Raw genomic sequence first — 19460 nt, forward strand, 5'->3', positions numbered from 1 at the left:
TGTTATTATAATTTTTCTTTGTTCTTATATTATTATTGTTGTTGTCATTGTGTTATACATTGAATTCGCTCCCTATACATTATTATTATATTTCACACCACAATCTTATATAGTGTACACATACCTTTACATATACGTAATGTGTGATGTAAATGGTTGAAAATATACTCATGTGTAATAAGTAGAAACTTTGAAATTTTTTGGTAAAACAATTAAAAAAATAAAAAAAATAAATAAATTTTTTTTTTCCTCATTTATTTTTTTATCATTATTACAGGAATTTCTATTGAGTCGAAGTGATGATGGTTATATGGGATTTACCGTTAATGAAAAATTAAAAAAAAAAAGAGAACAAAAATGAAAATAAAATAGCATTGCTCTCATAGGTATTTCCATTTTTTTTTTCTTTTTTTTTTGTTATACGAGTATAAAAGTAAAGTATATACATAAATCTAAGCATATTTCTCTTTATTTAACTCGGTATTTTGTTTCCTATCTATGTCTGTATAAATATTCAAATAAATTCAATGAATGTTTGTGAATTTGGTTAGTTAGCCAAATGAAGTCTTATATTATTAAACGGTGAATATTCGCCGAATAGGGACTTAAAGCTAAATCGAAATTCTAAAATATTCATTTAAGTGTAGAAAACTGTTTGCATTATAATTATTTAAACAAAAAAAAATTAATTTATTGTTATAAGAAATATCAAATATTTTTAATTTTTTTTTATTTAAGTAAATGCGCGATAGAGCCTATAAAGACGAAAAACAAAAAAAAAAAGTAGAGAGAATTGTCAGCTATTTTTTAGAAAAAATTTAGCAGAATAAAATGCTGTCTTGAAAAAAAATTAATATTCTTGACCCCGTGAAGTTGCAGGTGAAAGAAATTCTTAAATATAAAAACACTTAATTAATTATTTGAAACATTATTATTAAATTGATTTCTAGAACAATATCTGGTTCGAGTTTATTTATAATTTTAAGAAAATTACTTAAACCAGTCAACAATAAAAGAGAATTCGAAGAATAGGAACTGAAGTCAATTCCAAAAAATGTATTTAAAAAATATTTTCGGTAATTAGAAATGGAATATTCGCTAGCATGATATAAGTGCATAATGGCACATTATTTTCAAAATTATGCTATTATACCTTATGAATGACGGAAGTTGGATGGTATACCATGCACATGGAGTTTAAAGCAGTCCAAATTATAACTAAGAAAATAATATCAAAAATGTGTAAGATTTTTTTTGTGTTATACATATGAAAACATTTTATAACAATATATTTTCTCTGAAACATACAAACACAGAGCTATGTACGTACATACTGTCAAAAACATTTTATATATGAATATTAGTATATTTACAATAATATTATTTTCTGTTATACATATATACCAAAAACTCCAAATATTCTGAAATCTGAATGTATAAAAGAAGACAGAGTAAAACAAGAGGGAAGAAGAGGAGTGAGAATATAAAGAGATGAAAAAAACGAAGGTAAAAATAATGACAATGTGTTAGGTAGGGTTTTCCCTTTTATGTTTTTTTTTTATTTGTTACTATTTTTTTTTTGTCATTTTTTGTTTTTTTTTGTTCTTGTTTTAGGGTTATAAAATTAAACGCTAAAACAGGAATTTTTTTTAACTGTTATCTGTTTTTTATTTTATTTTTTTTTCCTCTTAATTGCCAGAAAACATTAAATACCTTTATGTTAAGTGACAATTTTCACAGCTATAGCACATATTTATATTAACATATAAGTATACATAGTTGTATAGCAAGTAATGTATATAATATGTATATAATCATCAACACCATATTTTATTTGTATGCATGTATGTAATAATTACTTTTAACTACCTTAATATAAATAAATGTTTACTTTGTTTACAGTTTTATTACATACATCAATGTAGTTGCTGTTGTCACTATATAATTACTATATATGCGCGCATTCTTGTAATCTTACTCATATAATTATATATACTGTACATATCCATGTACTTATACATACATATATATATATATATATATATATATATATATATATATATATTGTACATAGCTATGTACATATCTACCTACTTTTCTGTATACATATGTAGGTATATTTATTTTTATCACACATTTAATTTTGATTTTATTTTCTTTGACTGGTGATGTTGATTATAATAATATGACGATGACAATAATGGGTAAGCGGTTAAAGTCTATATAAACCCTATGTTATAGTTTTGCATTATATCTATGTATAACACAAATTACATTACTATATACACAACAAAATATATATGTATATATAGATATTATACAAAATGTTTGGAAATTTAATATCTCCTAAGCTTTACTTACATTATATATTCATATATTAATATATACACAATATACATGTACATCTAAAGTAAGGTATTAATTTAATTATTAAATGGAACTTTCATTTTTAAAACTTAATTTGCTTTTATGTTTATGATAATTGTATTATACCTATATTACAATTTAGAGGAAAAAAAATACAATTTACATTAAACAAAGGCAAAAAAAAATGGCGCCAATTTAACAATTTAGATTTAAGCAACTTTAGGATAAATTTCACTTAAAATAAAAATTAATTTAAAATTTTTTGTATAAAATTAGTGAACATTCCATTAGATAATTCTTCCTTTTGGAATCCTATAAGTTGGGGGCCAGTTTACCCTGTCTTTGATCAAAAGATATATTGAGTACATTAAGAATTATAAAAATGGTAAACCATAACCTTGGTTAACATGTACACATACACACAATATAGATAATTTCTTGTAAAAACATTATAAAAGAAACCTGTAATTTTTAAATATTCTAAAAGTCATTATGTGAATGAATAAACAGCCATAAAGTATAATGTTTCAATTATAAGTACATTTGAATGTTTGTATGAAGGTAAATGATTTCCTGGACTTTATTTTATTAAAAAGTTGTGTAGACGCAGATTAAAACAAAAGAACAGAACAAAATATAATATAATCATAATTTTTTATTATCACTTTCCTTTTTTTGTTTTAATAATCTCTGCATTAGGATACAAATTAAATAATAAAATTTTTCTGCAATATTATTAGTGGAAAATTGTAGTATATCATCGATATATAGAGTAAATAGTAATATGAGAGATCAAATTCCATATTATAATATAAAAACAAAAATATTGGGCTTTCAGATCAAGATTCTAGCAGTCACAAATAAAACCACAAGTTCAATACTATGGGATGTAAATACTTATGTTTTTCTGAAAATCATGTGTATTTTATTGAGCATTTATAGATTTATAGATTTTAACCAAATATTTTTTTTTAAATTTATTTTTTTTATGCATTTTAATTTCAAAAAAATTTAATTGAATTTACTTGAGAATAATGTCAAATTTGTAAAATAGCAGCCGTTTTAATACAAACTTTATTACTTTAGCCACTGCTTTTTTACGTTGCGAAAAAATATGTCATATTTTTCAACTTAACTGACTCATTAAAATTTTTAGAATAGCAGAATTTTTACTTCATATAAAAACTGGTACAAAACATAACAAGTGAGAGTCAAGTTGCCGGGCTTTAGCAATAAAGTGTCAGAAGGCATAATTATATTCAATAAAGTTTTTGATCATATTTCTGTATTAATTTGGACATTCTGACATAAGTGACTGTCAGAGTGAACCCCATTCAATTGTCCCATAAAATATGCATACAAAATTAGCTCTCACTTGTTGTTTATTATTCGATATGAATAATTTTAATAATTAATTTTTTCGAAATTATACAACTACAACGCAGATCTATATCATTTAGTTTAAGAAATGTAAAGCATGTAAGACAGAATAGATTGATTCTAGTAGCCGATATTTTGTAAAATTTGAATATTTTAAAATTTAGCTGCAATTGTTCCAAATTTTTCTCCGTAAAATATGCAATTACTTTGATTACAAAAAAGTTACTCCTTAAAATATGCAATTTTAATTTTAAATAGAAAACATATCGGCTATTCTCAATTCTTCAATTCAGCAACGTATCACGTAAGCAACCCTTAAAACATGAAATTTTAAAATTAAATATAACGTTAATTTTCTTTTTGTTTTACCATTTTAAAATTATTATTTTATCAATATTTTAGGCTGTTCGTAAGATATTAAGTACCAAAATATTTATGATATTATCTATGTCTAACTCCAACATCAGTACTTTATATTTATAAGTAACTTATTAATATAAAAAATTTTAGGAATTTTAAATCAAAAATTTAAGATTTTCTTAATTTAAAACCTTTGTTTAAAACTTCAATTTTTAACATTGTTTAAAAAGTTATATACATATATAAAATATTATACCTAATACATATACATACAATTCTTCTTATTGTACTTTAAATACATAAATTAATCAATATTACATATACATATATACAAAGTTTTATGATCAACAAATTTTCATTTCTAGAACATTTTAATTTACTCGCAAATATTTTGGTATATTAATGCTTCATAATACGTTCTCTTTCAAAACCACACACACACACACAAATGCATATACTTATATAAACCACAAATCACTCTTAATTTAAATAATTTATGTAAATATAAATATACATTTAAATTATATATGAGGTAAATAATATTAAGAAAATATACTCGTATATAAATAAATAAGTATTTTTGTTTATGTGTAAGTACTCGTATGTATGCATTTTTATTAAGGAAAATAAAGCAAATTTGTGTACTAAAAAATTTGAATGTTATTTGCGGGCGTTGCTTTTTTTTTTCTTATTATATTTTTCTTTTTATTACTCGCACAACTTTTTAATCTTTCCGCAATATTAATTCCTCCGGTAGAATAAATAACCTCACCTTAAAGAATTTGAAAATAGTGCAATATGAAAGCTATTAAACTGCATTTTATATAATATAACAGAACTTGTAATAAACCTTTTTAAACTTGAAAACTTTCTTTAAGTAACTTTTTAATAAAAAGAAAAAAAAAATATTGCTATCAAATACAATTATTGTATTCTTACACATAAAGTACCCTTGTTTATATGTTTACAACAATTTGTATTACAAAATAAGAAAATATTGAGATATACTGCGTGTTTAAGTGAGTATAAAAAGTTTTTTGACTTACGAAAATCTAAGAAAATTCAAAAACAAATTTTGAAAAGCACGTAACTCTCCCGAGTTATTGGTTTAATATACTTTTCAATACACTTACATATAAGTATGTATACTTCAAATGAACAAATTTCCAATAGGAGTATAATAATAATAAGATTTCCAATATAAGACTCATGGGAATTTTGCAGTTACTACGTGTTGCTGTTACAAGTTTTTTTTTTTTCAAATGAAAATAGTGATTTTTATAAGAATAACACTTCAAAATTAAATTTTTTAAACTAAAACAAAGAATAACTCATTTTTGAAAGAATGGAATAAAAAATATTTAGAAAGAAAATTGTATGGTACCCTTTGGTACAGGCGGCTAAAATTTATTTCAATTCGGATACTAAGTAAAATTATTAAAATTCCAGCGTAAAATTTAAAAATTTTTTTTTACTTTAAAAGCGTAAAATTTTAAAAAATTTTGAAAATTTTAATATACACAGATAATTTCGGAAAAACTGTGCTGAAAACTTTTCTTTTCGTACTAATACACAGAGTACTGTATTACAAATTATACTTTCAATTTTCAAACCAAGCACTCTAAAATTGCTAAGAAAAATCTCGAATTTTCTTAACAATTTCTTTTTTGATAACAATTTTTTTTTATAGAAATTCACAAAATTTTATCAAACTCAATTTATCAAACTATTGTTCTTACTATATATGTAGTGCAAAATCTATATTGAATCCGATCATATTGAGTTCATGTACACATATTATTAGTTTTTCTTACGTTCAACCTAAAAATCACATCTTAGTAGATTTTAAGAGTTTATGGAATCTATTTCCTCTGTCATAAACTTCTATAAATAGAATTTATATTATATGAATCTGACACCAAAAATATTATATACGAACTGAATTAATGCGTATAACTAGATGTTTTATGATTTTATGACTTAATAATATTTCATATTTGATATTGAAAACTATACAGTATGGAATAAATTTTTGACCAATAAACTACAATAATTTAAACGGCTATCATCGAGAAATAAGACAAAAAATCTTTTTTCATTTTTGTTAAAATTCAAAAAGCCAAGAACAAAATTATATTTAAAAAGTGAATTTCCACCTCAACCCATATTTACTTTATACTTTTACTTACTTTAAAATAAAACCAACAATAACATGCAACATTATTTTCTTGTTATGGTATGCTTACACTCACTAAGTGAACGTTTTTTTCTTTTTTTTTTTTCTAAAAAATGAACAAAGGAATTTACTTATTTAACATTAAAAATAATAAAACAAACACTTTTATATTAAAACACGCAATCAATGTTAACAAAACCTTAAATAAAGTGCAAAAAAAATTAAGGAAAACTTCATTATACAATGAACTATAAAATGAGCGGTGAATACTGTTACAAACAAACGTACATAAAAAAATAGAGTAGTAATATAAAAGAGATATCAAGTATATAAAAGAGAAAAACTTTCACCTGAGTCATAGTAAATTACCGCATTAATTTTATCTCTATTTTCACACACAAATAAAAGCACGTTTAGACTTGGATATCAAAATTTTATTCTGTTGCTGTTTTTTTTGTTTTTTTTTTTGTTAAATAAAACAGACATCATGTATATTGCAATTTATATATATATATATATCACTATATATATCAGCCATAAAAAATAAATTTCCCTTTAAATGAATTTTATATGCATAGCATCTAATTAGGCATCAGAAAATTTACGTAACACAGCTTGTAATTTTTACCTTTTTTTAATCTTCGTCGAAAATAAGAGTCTGTTCCATTATCTATAATTGAATTTCGCATCCCATTAAATTTTTTGTTAAGCAATAAGCTAGTATGCCATAGTTATCTAACATATCTTAACTTTGTAAAACTAACTTTTCCTCGCAAATGTCGTTTTTGATCTGTGCAACCCTGAACTCTATATAAGATTTATGCCACGATTATAATTTTATTAATGTTTGGTTATTGTAAACATTTTGATGTATTTCCTTAATCTAGAACCTTTTAAAATTCAATCGATCTCTTTTTATATAAAATGCTCATTTTGAATTAACTAAACATAATTTCTCTCATAATATTCTACTATTATAATATTCACAACATCTGCCTACATACATATACCGATATGCATTTTTACTCAGTTTCGAAACATTATTTTCTATATACAGCTACTACGTATATAGTTAATAGTACATACATAGTAATACTGTCTAGAAAATTTAACTGCATTTGCAACAAATTAACAAGTTTCAAAATTAAAATGCAGCAGTCTTTATCGTTTATGTATAACAATATTGTATATTAAATTATAAATGTATTTATATATGTATATAAGTATTTAAATAATAATATAGAAAGACAAATTTTTGCTATAATTTTTAAGAACTTTAATTGTACAGAAATTCAACTTTTAATTTTTCAAAAGAAAATTATTTTACAAAATTAAATAAAATATTTTTAATGTTATAAGCAAAAAATAATGAAATACTTAACATTAATAATTATTTATACTACAATATTAAAAGTATAAGTAAAAATTTAAAAGTAAAATTGCAATGTAATGAGCAAGTGTGTCTTTGACTGTAAATGCATACTTTTCTATAATTGTGCAATTGAAGACAATTAAGATTATCAGTGTGAAATATTTTCTTTTTTATTTTTAAATAGCTGGCTTTCAACGTTTTATATATTTCCCAACCTGACATATCATTTTACAATTCTTGCACTCTGTGAATGACCGGTATTTACATATTCGAACTCGGGTCGAATAAAGTAATCGCTACTTTAATTTTATAAATTTGTTTTATTACAAAGAGTATTTGTTTATATTCGCAGAACTGAATACATAGCATAGCATATAACTGGCATGCAATAAGAAAATTTTAAAAAAATTAGACAGAAAATTTAATATAATGCTAAAAATTGGGTGCTTTTCCGACTGACTTCTGAAATTCGAACTGAAAATGTGTTTAACTCCTCTACAAAGTAATAACTGCCTATAAGTCACATTTGATTATTTCTAGTTTGATTAAAATTTTAAGTTATTTACAAATTACTTTAATTACATTCTTTTTTTAAATTTTATTATTGAGCCTTAATCAGTTTTAAAATTTGTAAAATATTTCATTTTTTCAATTAAATCTTAACTTCAAATTAATCATATTCAGCCCAGTTTTTATTCTGGCAGTTCCCAAACTATACGAGTATTTATAAAATATGCTTTAATTTGATTTATTAAATCAAACTTAAACTTTGAAAACGATTTAAACGGAATAGGTTTATTAAATCATGGCATTGTTTTCTAAAAATCCCAGAATTACATTTTATTATTAGAAAGTTTTTAAATATTTGAGCATTATAACGGCGCTCAAATTTTAATATAATTTTATTTTAAAATTATAAAAACTTGATTATGCTCAAAATTCGTATTAAATTTCTATTCAAATTTTAAATTATTTAGAAACCTGTAGAAATTTCAGAAATTTTTACATAATAAACTTTTTTCATATAATTTTTTACATAGTTCTATATTCGAAGCCTCAAAAATTAAAGGAACAGAAATTTTATCTTTACATATAACATTTTTTGGTTAAAATATTGAAATTTTTATAATTATTATAGATTGTAGTAAAATAAAGTGAGTGTTTCCCTATATAAACTTTGTATGGTGTTAAATGAATTAATGAGAGTTAAAATTTTTTATAAAAAAAAATCTCAGAAAAATTTTAAGATTATAATTCTATTATTTCTTGAAATCGTAAATGCACTGTAAATGAACGGCCATCACATCATAACTGCCATCATAGTACAGAAATTATTTTGAAGAAATTATCCTTACACAATATACAGCTTAGGTAATTGTAAATTGTGAACATTCTCGTCGTGTACTTGCCGGTTTTCTTCCGAAAATAAAAACAGTTCGAAAAATATAATTTCGAAAAAAACGCAATATCCTTAAAGTTTAAAAACATGTTCGATAAATATTAATTTTTTGAGAGTTGAAAGCAAAACTCATATAAATTTTTCATTTAACTGAAATTGAAGTATTTATGAATTAAATTATGAATTGAATAGTTGGTTTTTATTATTTTCAATAATTTGCAAATTTCCCTTACTTATTTTAAATAATTCATTAAGTGCGTTGACTTCGATGCGGGAAACATCAAACCTAGCTCGATCTTCTTTGACTTATTCAATTACCATTCTATGCTAAACTCAATGAATTTTTTGCCACGTTCTAATTGAATTATTTTATTTCTTACTTTAAAGCCAAAAAAACCCATTCCAAAATATAATATTAAATGTATGTACACTTTATATTTTCTTATGTGATTGATATTTACCCACCTGTACATATACTTTTACAAGAATATAATGCATTTTATTTTATTCTCACTTAAATCTGATTCAAAACCATTCGATAATATAATTATAAAGGAAATATGCATTATAAAAATATTTTATATAATTAAGCAATATACGAATTTAATTCTAAAATTTCGAAATATGATTATAATTTCACATTTATACGAAAAAGAGAAATTCTTTAATGGTTTCAAAAGAATTTGCTACTATATTAACAAATATTATTCTTATTTTCCGTAATATAGTCATTATAAAAATTATATTTGGTTAAAATTTAGAAAGAACAATTTTCATAACTACAAAGATTTAGAAAAAAACCTATTTGCTCCTTTTTTATCTAAACTACAATGAAATCTGTTGTATATGTATATCGTGCTAAGATTATAATCATATACACTTACAATATAATAGCAATAGAATTACAAAAAAAAAACCAAAAAAAAGAAAGAAAAATGAAAATAAAAAATTCGCAGGTGTTAAAAATCTTCTTTACACAACTAAGAATTACAACAACTTAGTAAGCAGAGTAAGAAGAACAAAAACGAACTCCTTACAAAGAAAATGTAAAATAATGAAAGAATATGAGAGCAACAGCAGGAATACCTAACAGAAACAGCAACAGCAAAATGTAAATGTATATACATATAAAGAGTATACTTATATAAACTAGTGAAGCAGTACAAAAAGAGTAAGAAAATATTTTTAAAGTTTCGCTTAAAATTGTGCCAAAGAAACAAAAAAAAATTTTTTTGCCTTAAGGATATATAAGGAAAACTATTTTAAGAATATTTCAGTTAGTTAAGATTATAACATTATATTTATAAGTAGAGTGTAAGAGAACAATGTGTACATATAAAACCTCAAAATGAAGGCATGAAGATGAACAAAAAAAGAAAAGCACATATAGAATTTACATTGCATTGCACATATTTATTTTCCGACTCCAATTTTATTTAAATTTGAATTTAAATTTGTAAACATATTATAAAGGTCTTATAATGAAACTGTTTTTCCATTTCTGAAAACCGTATATCAAAATAATGATACATAAATATAAATTAATCACTCTTGATGCCTGCATCACCCGTGATCTCATGATCTCTCATGTTAAATCAGTCATCACTCCAGATCTGTTATACATAATATTATAGTTAATTTTAAAATTTTTATAATGTGATTCTTTATCTCACTTTTTCATTTAACTTCTTCATTTAAAGTGACTAAATGATAATCGAACAAGACAGTGACTATATTTTGTATATTTTTGAAAAAGTGCCCGTAAATCTACTCATTATGTGAGTAAAAAAGTGACATACAGATCGAGACACATCACTTTTTCATTAGTCTCATCACTTGATTTCTCTAATATAAAAGCTATAGACACATAATGTAACACATTATTTATTCAAGTATAATTCTTAATAGGTATTAATTGATAGTTACAGTTTTCTCACTTGCATTACAGTGAAAGTTTTTAGGATGTGTATATGAGCATATGATGCATAATTTTTGTCGTATAATGCAAACACTTATAATTAATTAAACAGTACACGTTTTCAGTAAATAAATGCAATTTTAGAAATAATTTTAAATCTGATGTATTACAGAAATTGTTCATAGCTAGTTTATTTGGCTTCTTCGTAGTATCTTCTCCTTTAAGTACAACGAAAAAATGTTCCCATATAAGTTTGTTCTTTAAGTTTTCCTGGTTAACTATAAATTTCTTTTATTTTCTTTTTTTCATTTTATATTTTTAGTTTTCTTTTTTTTTTCTTTCCATTTCTTAACTGTTATTAATAAATACTTAAAATATGTATATATATGTACATTCACATATTTATATAAATGTTAGTAATTTTTAATATTTTACATTTTTCTTATTTAACGATGAAGAAAATCTTGGTATTAAATGTCATAAATCAAATTTAATGCGAAACACACGGTTTTTATCCCAACACATTTATTTCTTTCTCTTTCTATTCCATTTTATAATATAAATAATGCTTTTTAAGGGTTATAAAATTTTATAAAAAAAAAAATATATACGTATATGTTTGTAGATGGTATACAAAACAAAATTATATAAGTTATTTTTATACTTTGTATGTGATATACTTATTTTATATTCATATTTTAATATTCTAATGTTATAAATTTTAATAGCGCACAAATTATTAATATCTAATAGATTTCAAAATTAAACTAAAATTTTAGAATACCTATTTTTATATATATATATAGGCCAAAATAATATTGTAAGACTTAAAGAATGGAAAAAATATTATTTTGAAAATTTAATGACATATATACATACATAAATATATGTTATAAAAATTTCTCAAAACTTTCATAACTTCATCTCCAAAACTATAAAGTGGAAAAATTTTACTATAAATTCTATGAAATTCTCTTATAATAATTGGATATCGTTGTTTAATAATAGAATAAACTATTCCTTATACCAAAAAATTTCCGATTTTTTGTATATTAATCAATATCATTGAGAATATTGACAGCATTTTAATTCTCATTTGACATACTCTTTCCCTTCTATTCATTTTTCTCCTTCTCACTTTGAATTTTTAAATTTGGGAAAGAGCCAGGGTACCTCCCAAACGGTACCTATAGGGAATAGTAAAACAGTACGACTGTTAACATACTGATAACGTAACATGATCTTAGGTTCACCTAATAAATGTTAGTTTCAAAAAAAAAAAATAAAATCAATAACCAAGAAACTCAAAAATTAATTTGTAGGAAAAGGAAACAAAATATAATGAAAAAATTTAAAAGAAAAAAGAAGATCAATTTTATTTCCAATCTGAAATCAACTCTATAGATATATTTCGCAATGTTTGACCAATTTTTTGTAAAAGTTTCGCTTATAAATTTTTTTTAATTAAACAATCTACTGTAAATATTAACAGTCATTGTAAGTTTACTTAATTTTAGGTTTATTAAATTTATTGTGATTTTAAGAGTTGTGATTTTAAGAGTTTAGGAAACTCAAAAATTCAACAAACTTTCAATGTTTTTCTCGAAAATAATGCAAGTTAGCTATGAGCTCTAATTGTCAAAAAGTTACAAAAAATACTACCGAAAAGTAATTTGCTTAAAATAAATTTATTATTATATTTGGCTAGTACTCTTACTAAAAATCTTCAAAAAACTTTAAAAATAATAAATAACATTTTTACAAGAAGAAAAAATTTTATTCTAAAAATATTCAAGTTTCCTCGTAATTAATTTAATTTTAAATTTTGTATAATACTCGTATAAAATGAATTTTTTTTTTTTTGAAAAAAGAAAAATGCATGAAAATAAAATTATTCGCTAAAAATTTTTCGTTTTAGAAATGAAATTTTCTTTTCGAATCCAGACTATATTTACTTAATATGTAATTTTAAATTAAAATAAAGTTTACATGAAAATATAACAGAAAAAAAAAATTTAATTTTTATTCTAACAAATAAATATTTGAGTTTTTAACAAAATTTTATAAAAGGAAACTTTAAAATTTTACATTTTTACTTTTATATGCTTAATAATCATTATCATTACTATCATCATTTTACAATACGGATATTCTACATGATTTCCTGAAAACGTATAAAAAAAATTTTTCTTCATTGCAACAAAATTTACTTTTAGACATTACGGAGTAAGAAGAAGAAGCAACACAAGGTGCTTTATATTTAATAAGTTGGATTCTAATTTAATAAGTTGAACTCACGGTACTTGAAAAACTAATTTTATAATAAAACTAGGTAAAACTAATCCAGACCCAGCATTTTCACCTCTTTTCCAATAATTTGTTTACATGTTAAATTATTTGATTTTTTTTTGTTTACCTTTTTCACTCCCAAGTTGAATAAAGAGCAATTGCATAAAATTATAACAGCTTTAGTTTCGTTAGTCATTGGGTTTAGTTATCGAATAAAAGTAAGAAATTATAAAAAAAATGAATAATATATTATACTTTAAACAAGTGAGTCTCTCTTTTCGAAATTCTCACAAGATAGTTAGTTTAGTATGTCCACCGAAATAATGCAGAGAAAGGCACTACCGCATTTAAATCAATTATTTTTAGATAACCTTGTACTCGCACCATATTATAATTTACTGATGTTTACTTCTTCTTCTTCTTCTTCGCTTACTCTCTCTCTCTCTCATTATTTTAATTAATTTGAAGCCCCGCCAACTAAAAGTAATTTTAAATTGTTATGTGCTTTTAAAAACAATTTTTTTTTGTTTTGTTTTAAATAAATAACAAAACAAAAAAACAAAAGAAAAAAATATCGTCCTTCCGTCATCAGAAATATTTAAGTATGTACAAAATCATATAAATATAATAAATAAATATAAGAAAACTATTCTCAAGAGAAAATTCCTAAATTACAAGTAAAAACAAAGAAAAAAAAATTGGAAAAAAAATAAAAAGAAATGTAAAAATTAAATACGAAAAAAAAACCCAAGTGAAAGAGTAAAGAATCCTTGAGAAAAGAAGTCCTTGAATAAATTTTTTTTTTTTATTTATTTATGTATTTTAATTTTACTTTATATTTCATTATTATTTTTATATAAGAATAATTATTTAAAACTTAAAGTATTCCCAATCCAAAAAAAAAAAGCAGCAGCATATTTTTTTCTCTTTTTTAATTTAATTTTTTTAACCATAGAATTTATTTTACAAATTTATTCAATTTTATTTTTTATATTCTTCATTCTCTCAATTTTGTTTTTTTCCCACTTTTCCTTTAAATTTTATTTTTTTTTAACAAATACAAATAAAGAGAACATTTATACAAAATAATGATGTATTTTATTATGTTACGTAACTATATACACATATAATATATAAATTACAGTAATTATTGATTTATTTTTATTTTATAAATAAATAAATTTCATTTAAATACAAAATTTTTTAAAAATTTCAATCCATTTATTCTAAACTTAAATCTCAGCTCAATGTAACTGTAAATATTTACGGTTACATTTTTTATTAAGTTGTAATTTTGTTAATTAAAATTTTAAAAGGAATTTTAAATTAAAAAATAAATTTCAATATAATATGTATGAGGAAGTGTCGAACTGAAAACATGGTATTTAAGGAATATAAAATTTTTTATATAATTATTCTGAATAAAATATACCAGAAATTCAATATTTATTATAACAATTACAATGAATATTTAAAGTATTCATAAAATTTCGGAATCCATTCGTTCATATTAACGCCATTAGGTCTCAAATATATAATAGAGAACATGAAAATGTAAAATCTAAATTAATTACAATAATTATAATATAATTCTCGGAAATTCTCATTTTTGCCCCTTTTATTACAGTTTCAATTCAGTTCAAGGTCAAATAAATTTTAAGTTAATATAACATTATATTTTAAAATTACATCATAAAGGTCATGCAATAAATATATTTATAAATTTTTGAAAAATATAAGTATTCATAAAATTTAATATATTAAAAAAAATTTAATTTGAATTGGAAACTTTTCTATCGTTTGGTTCTAATGTTTATGCAAGTCCAACTACTTATATATAATGTCATGGTACCAGTTTATACTAAAATTGTAATCCAGTTACACATTAAACAACCTTAAATAATTTTAAATGAATAAAATTTACGTATAAATTTGATATTTCACATTGTTTCAGTAACAAACTCACTCATAAATCAGTGTTATTAGTCAAAAAGATATTGCAGTGATTACCCATCATTTTTTCAGTGTATAAGTATAATATAATAGTTTTAAAATTTTTTAAATCAAATACGAAACGAAAAAATAAACTTACTTTTAATGTCAATAGAAATAATAATGGAGAAAAAAATTTCTTAAAATGAGGAACAAAGTCTCTCGGGTTGTTTTATTCTCTCATTTATATACAATAACAGAAGATTCAAAACGATAATTTTTACATTAAATAATTTTGAGCATTTTAAGCATTACATATTTTGTTCGCGTTACAAACCATACTCTCTTGCTTAATTAAAAAAATGTTGTTAAATAATGATAATATTTTCGGTGAGAAGAGAAAAAATTTATATAACAACAAAACCCATTTGAATAATATAACAGTGTGTGTCGAATATTGAAATTTCGGAAGACAGCAAAATGTAACCAACATGTTTGACATTAAATTTTTAACATTCTATAATTTAGCGAATACATATTCCTAATATTTATTTTAAACTCATAAATAAACTAGGACATATATTTTTAAATGAATTAATTTAAATTTTAATGAATTAATTTTTTTTATTAAATGCAATTCGTCAAATTTTTTCAGCATGTTGAAAATATTGTACAAGTAAAATTACAGAATTTCATAGCATAAAATAAACTATTGAAGTTACATGTGAATTGTTAAATAACGGTAATTAATTATGAGTAAAGATTTTCGAAACCCTGCTGCGTCAATTATCATTTCCATTTCCATTAAAAATTTTAACAAAAATACAGATTTTAGACTTAATTAAGTATACATACTAACAATTTAATATCTGGAACTATTTAAAGTACAAGTATACTATATAATAATAAAAATATTTTCTAATAATATATAATAACTGCTCAAATTCATCTCATTCAAATGCTATTAAAATGAGCAAAACAATATTATTTTCGGCAGCATTTAATCTGTGTAAGACTGAAATATCAAATTTGAAGTAATATATTGTTCTTATTCTCAAAACAAATTCGAACATAATTGGGATCTTGTCTCTAATTTTAAATGTAACACAAAAAAACATAATAACAATAACGTAGTTATTGATAAATATTATTTTATGATTTCATAATTACTATGGACTATGCATAATTACTATGGACTGTCGTTATTATTAAAATTAGAAATTAATATAAATTTAAAAATTAAAAATTATTTAAACCGAATTTTTATTAATATTGTTTGTAATTAAAGTTAATTAAGGCAATAAATTTAACTGTGTTACGCAGCTCTAGACATTATTAAAAGCTCAAATTTATATTAAAAGTTGAAACCCCAAAACTTGATTCAAACAATTGTTGTGTATAGTAATAACACATTTTTTAAATTATATTAAAATAAAATTTCGATCAGAAATCGCACCGTTCGCAAAATTTTTTTACAACCACAAATCTAAAGCCCCAAATCTCATTCTCTACACACTTCAAAACAGCATCACTTTCATAAAAACTACATTAAAATTTTCAAAACTTTTTACTAAATTTCTTCTGTTAAGAGATGGTAGATTCTGTAGAAGGGATGGACCTTTTTAAATTACGCTGCTTTTAATATACACCATAAAAATATTGAAAATATTTAAATAAAAAGAAAATGAAACAAAATAAAAAAAAATTTATGACAGGAAGGAGAAAAAACAGAACATTAATTTTAAAAAAAGATTGAAGTCCTTGATTTTTATACAAAATCAATAAAATGTACATACATAATTTTTTATTCTCAATATGTCAAAATTCATCTGATATTTAAAAAATGTAATATTGATTTAAAACTGGAAATGAATAAATCAATTAAAAAAAAATATCAAATTCATTTTATCACCATAAATAAATTCTAAAGTATGTGTACATATCATACCTTGCAAGGATTATGAAAGAAATTTTATTTTAATTTAAATATATACATATACAACACAAAAATGCGGGGCAAAGTTGTATCACATTGAATAACTTCAATACATTTAATAACTTTCATAATATTATGTTTATGCAATAATCAACAAAAGTATAGATATATGAAATTTTTTTATTAAATCGATTACTTAATTAATTAATTATCGTAATTCTTTACAACGAAATGCCAAAAATTTATAACACTTAAATGAATAGTTGGCATACACTTATCACTTTCCGCATACTACTTTAATTATGGTCAGCATTATTTCAAAAAGTATGCATTTGAGTATTAAATTTGAGTATTAAAGAGAATTTTAAGTAAGCATTGAACCTACTTGTATTTTCCACAATGTGATTATTTTATAATAGGATTAAAGTATTTTAAGGTATTTAAAGAAAATTCTTATTGGAATGAGAAAACATGCTAGAATATAGATAATATTATGAAAAGTAATGATTTTATACATTGGAATAATTGAATTCTGAATTTGAAATCTAAAATAATATCACTTTAAAATAATTAACGGTAAGAATCTAAATTAACCTACAGTTAATATTATTTTAATCTCAAAATTATATTCAACAGGTTTTTAATAATAAAAACAAAAAAATCATTGATGTAATGTAGTTAATGTAATATTAATGTATATATGTATGTATTAAATAGCTACGCATAATATAGCCATTCTATAAAATTAATAAGATTATACATTTACTTTTAACAGGATTTTTAATTAATAGAATTGAAGTTTTCAATGAAATGAACGTGTAATCTTCATATACTGAAATATAAACTTAAGCATTGTTAATTAAAATCGTCACTAAATCGTATAAGTAATTGTAAAAATTATTTACATTAAGATTACATTAAAGTATATACGAAATGGTGCACCATAATTAAAAGTGAGCAATAATTTAAAATTTGAATACTTAAGTGAATATAATAAAAACACTCAATTTGTAACACTGTCATTGAGATGTGGTCATTGAGAACTTATTTTTTACATTTGATTCTATAAATATTGGATTTCAGTTCTCTTGTAAAGCACTAATACAATTACTCACGATTAAGTTGTTATACAAAACACAACAAACCCGTAAATCCAAAATTGTCCTCAATTATCAAGTGTTACATAATATGTTCTATGTATGTAAGATACTGAAGAACTTTTTTTAACTCGATTTTTTGTTAAAAAAATTATACAAAAAATTAAATTACATTCAATAATTAAAAATTTGTTATTTTTCATATCACCCATAGATGGCGTTAACAATATTAAAAATGATTTTGAATAAATATAGCCAACACCGGCTGTTAATTTCACAGACTTAATCAACCATCTAGAATACATCTAGAATAATTTATAAATTTTTATAACACCTTGTTTATTCTATTTTCTATTCTATTTTTAATGACTTCTAAAGAAAATATTAATTTCTTATAATATTTATGTAAAGTATATATAAGGTATATACTGTATATGTAAAGTATATATAAGGTATATTAGGTAAAGTATTATATAAGGCATATTCTTAATAATTAAAGATTCTTGAAAAAAAAATAGCATTTCAGCTATAAGAATACTAAGATCGCCTAGACAATTGGCTAAAAAATTATTATAAAATTTCAATTTAAATAAAATTCAGATTTAGATGTTTTATATTTTTGTTAAAATTGCTTAAAAAGTTGCTTAAATCTATTGAATTACTACTATTGTAATCAGAGTGGAGAATATTATATTAAGTAAAATGATATTATCGTTATAATTAAAATAAATAAAACGAACCTTTTTTAAAATTATTCACCACAGCTAATCGATGATGTGAAGGAATTTGTATAGATTTATTAAAAAAGTTTAAATAATAGAATTTTTTTTCTTATGAAATTTCACAGTTTATAGTTGAGAACTCTTAATTTCACTTTTAGTTGAGAATTGAAAATAATTCAAATTTTTTTTTTTTTGATTTTCGTTAATTTTTTTAATATTTCTTAATTTATTTAATTGAAACACAATTTTTTTACTTTATTTTAGAAAATTGTATTTTTTAACAAAATATTTTTTGAAATATTTAAAAACATTGACTTGGAAATTCTTTGATAAACAAGAATTTAAGAAAAAAAAATTAGACACTCAGAAAAATTGAAAACTTTAGTAATTTTTTTCACTATCTGTTTATTGTTGAAATTTTTCATTTGTTGTTATTATTTTTCAATTTTCAATTTATATTTTTAATTTAATTCTTTTTTAATTTTTATATGATAATTTTTCTTTTTCATTTG

The 19460-nt window shown here is 22.2% G+C and overlaps 1 long non-coding RNA gene across 1 annotated transcript in view; it reads right to left on the reverse strand.

Annotated features, from left to right (window-relative positions):
• Positions 1-19251, reverse strand: part of LOC129612651 (uncharacterized) — a 128964-nt gene extending 109713 nt beyond the window's left edge. Inside the window, exon 1 of the long non-coding RNA XR_008697262.1 lies at positions 18967-19251. This is a non-coding gene — a long non-coding RNA (uncharacterized LOC129612651). The remainder of the gene's footprint in view (positions 1-18966) is intronic.
• Positions 19252-19460: the final 209 nt, after the last annotated feature.

Source organism: Condylostylus longicornis, unplaced genomic scaffold, assembly GCF_029603195.1.
Source record: "Condylostylus longicornis isolate FDR11 unplaced genomic scaffold, ASM2960319v2 ptg000075l, whole genome shotgun sequence".
Taxonomy (NCBI): Eukaryota; Metazoa; Arthropoda; class Insecta; order Diptera; family Dolichopodidae; genus Condylostylus; species Condylostylus longicornis.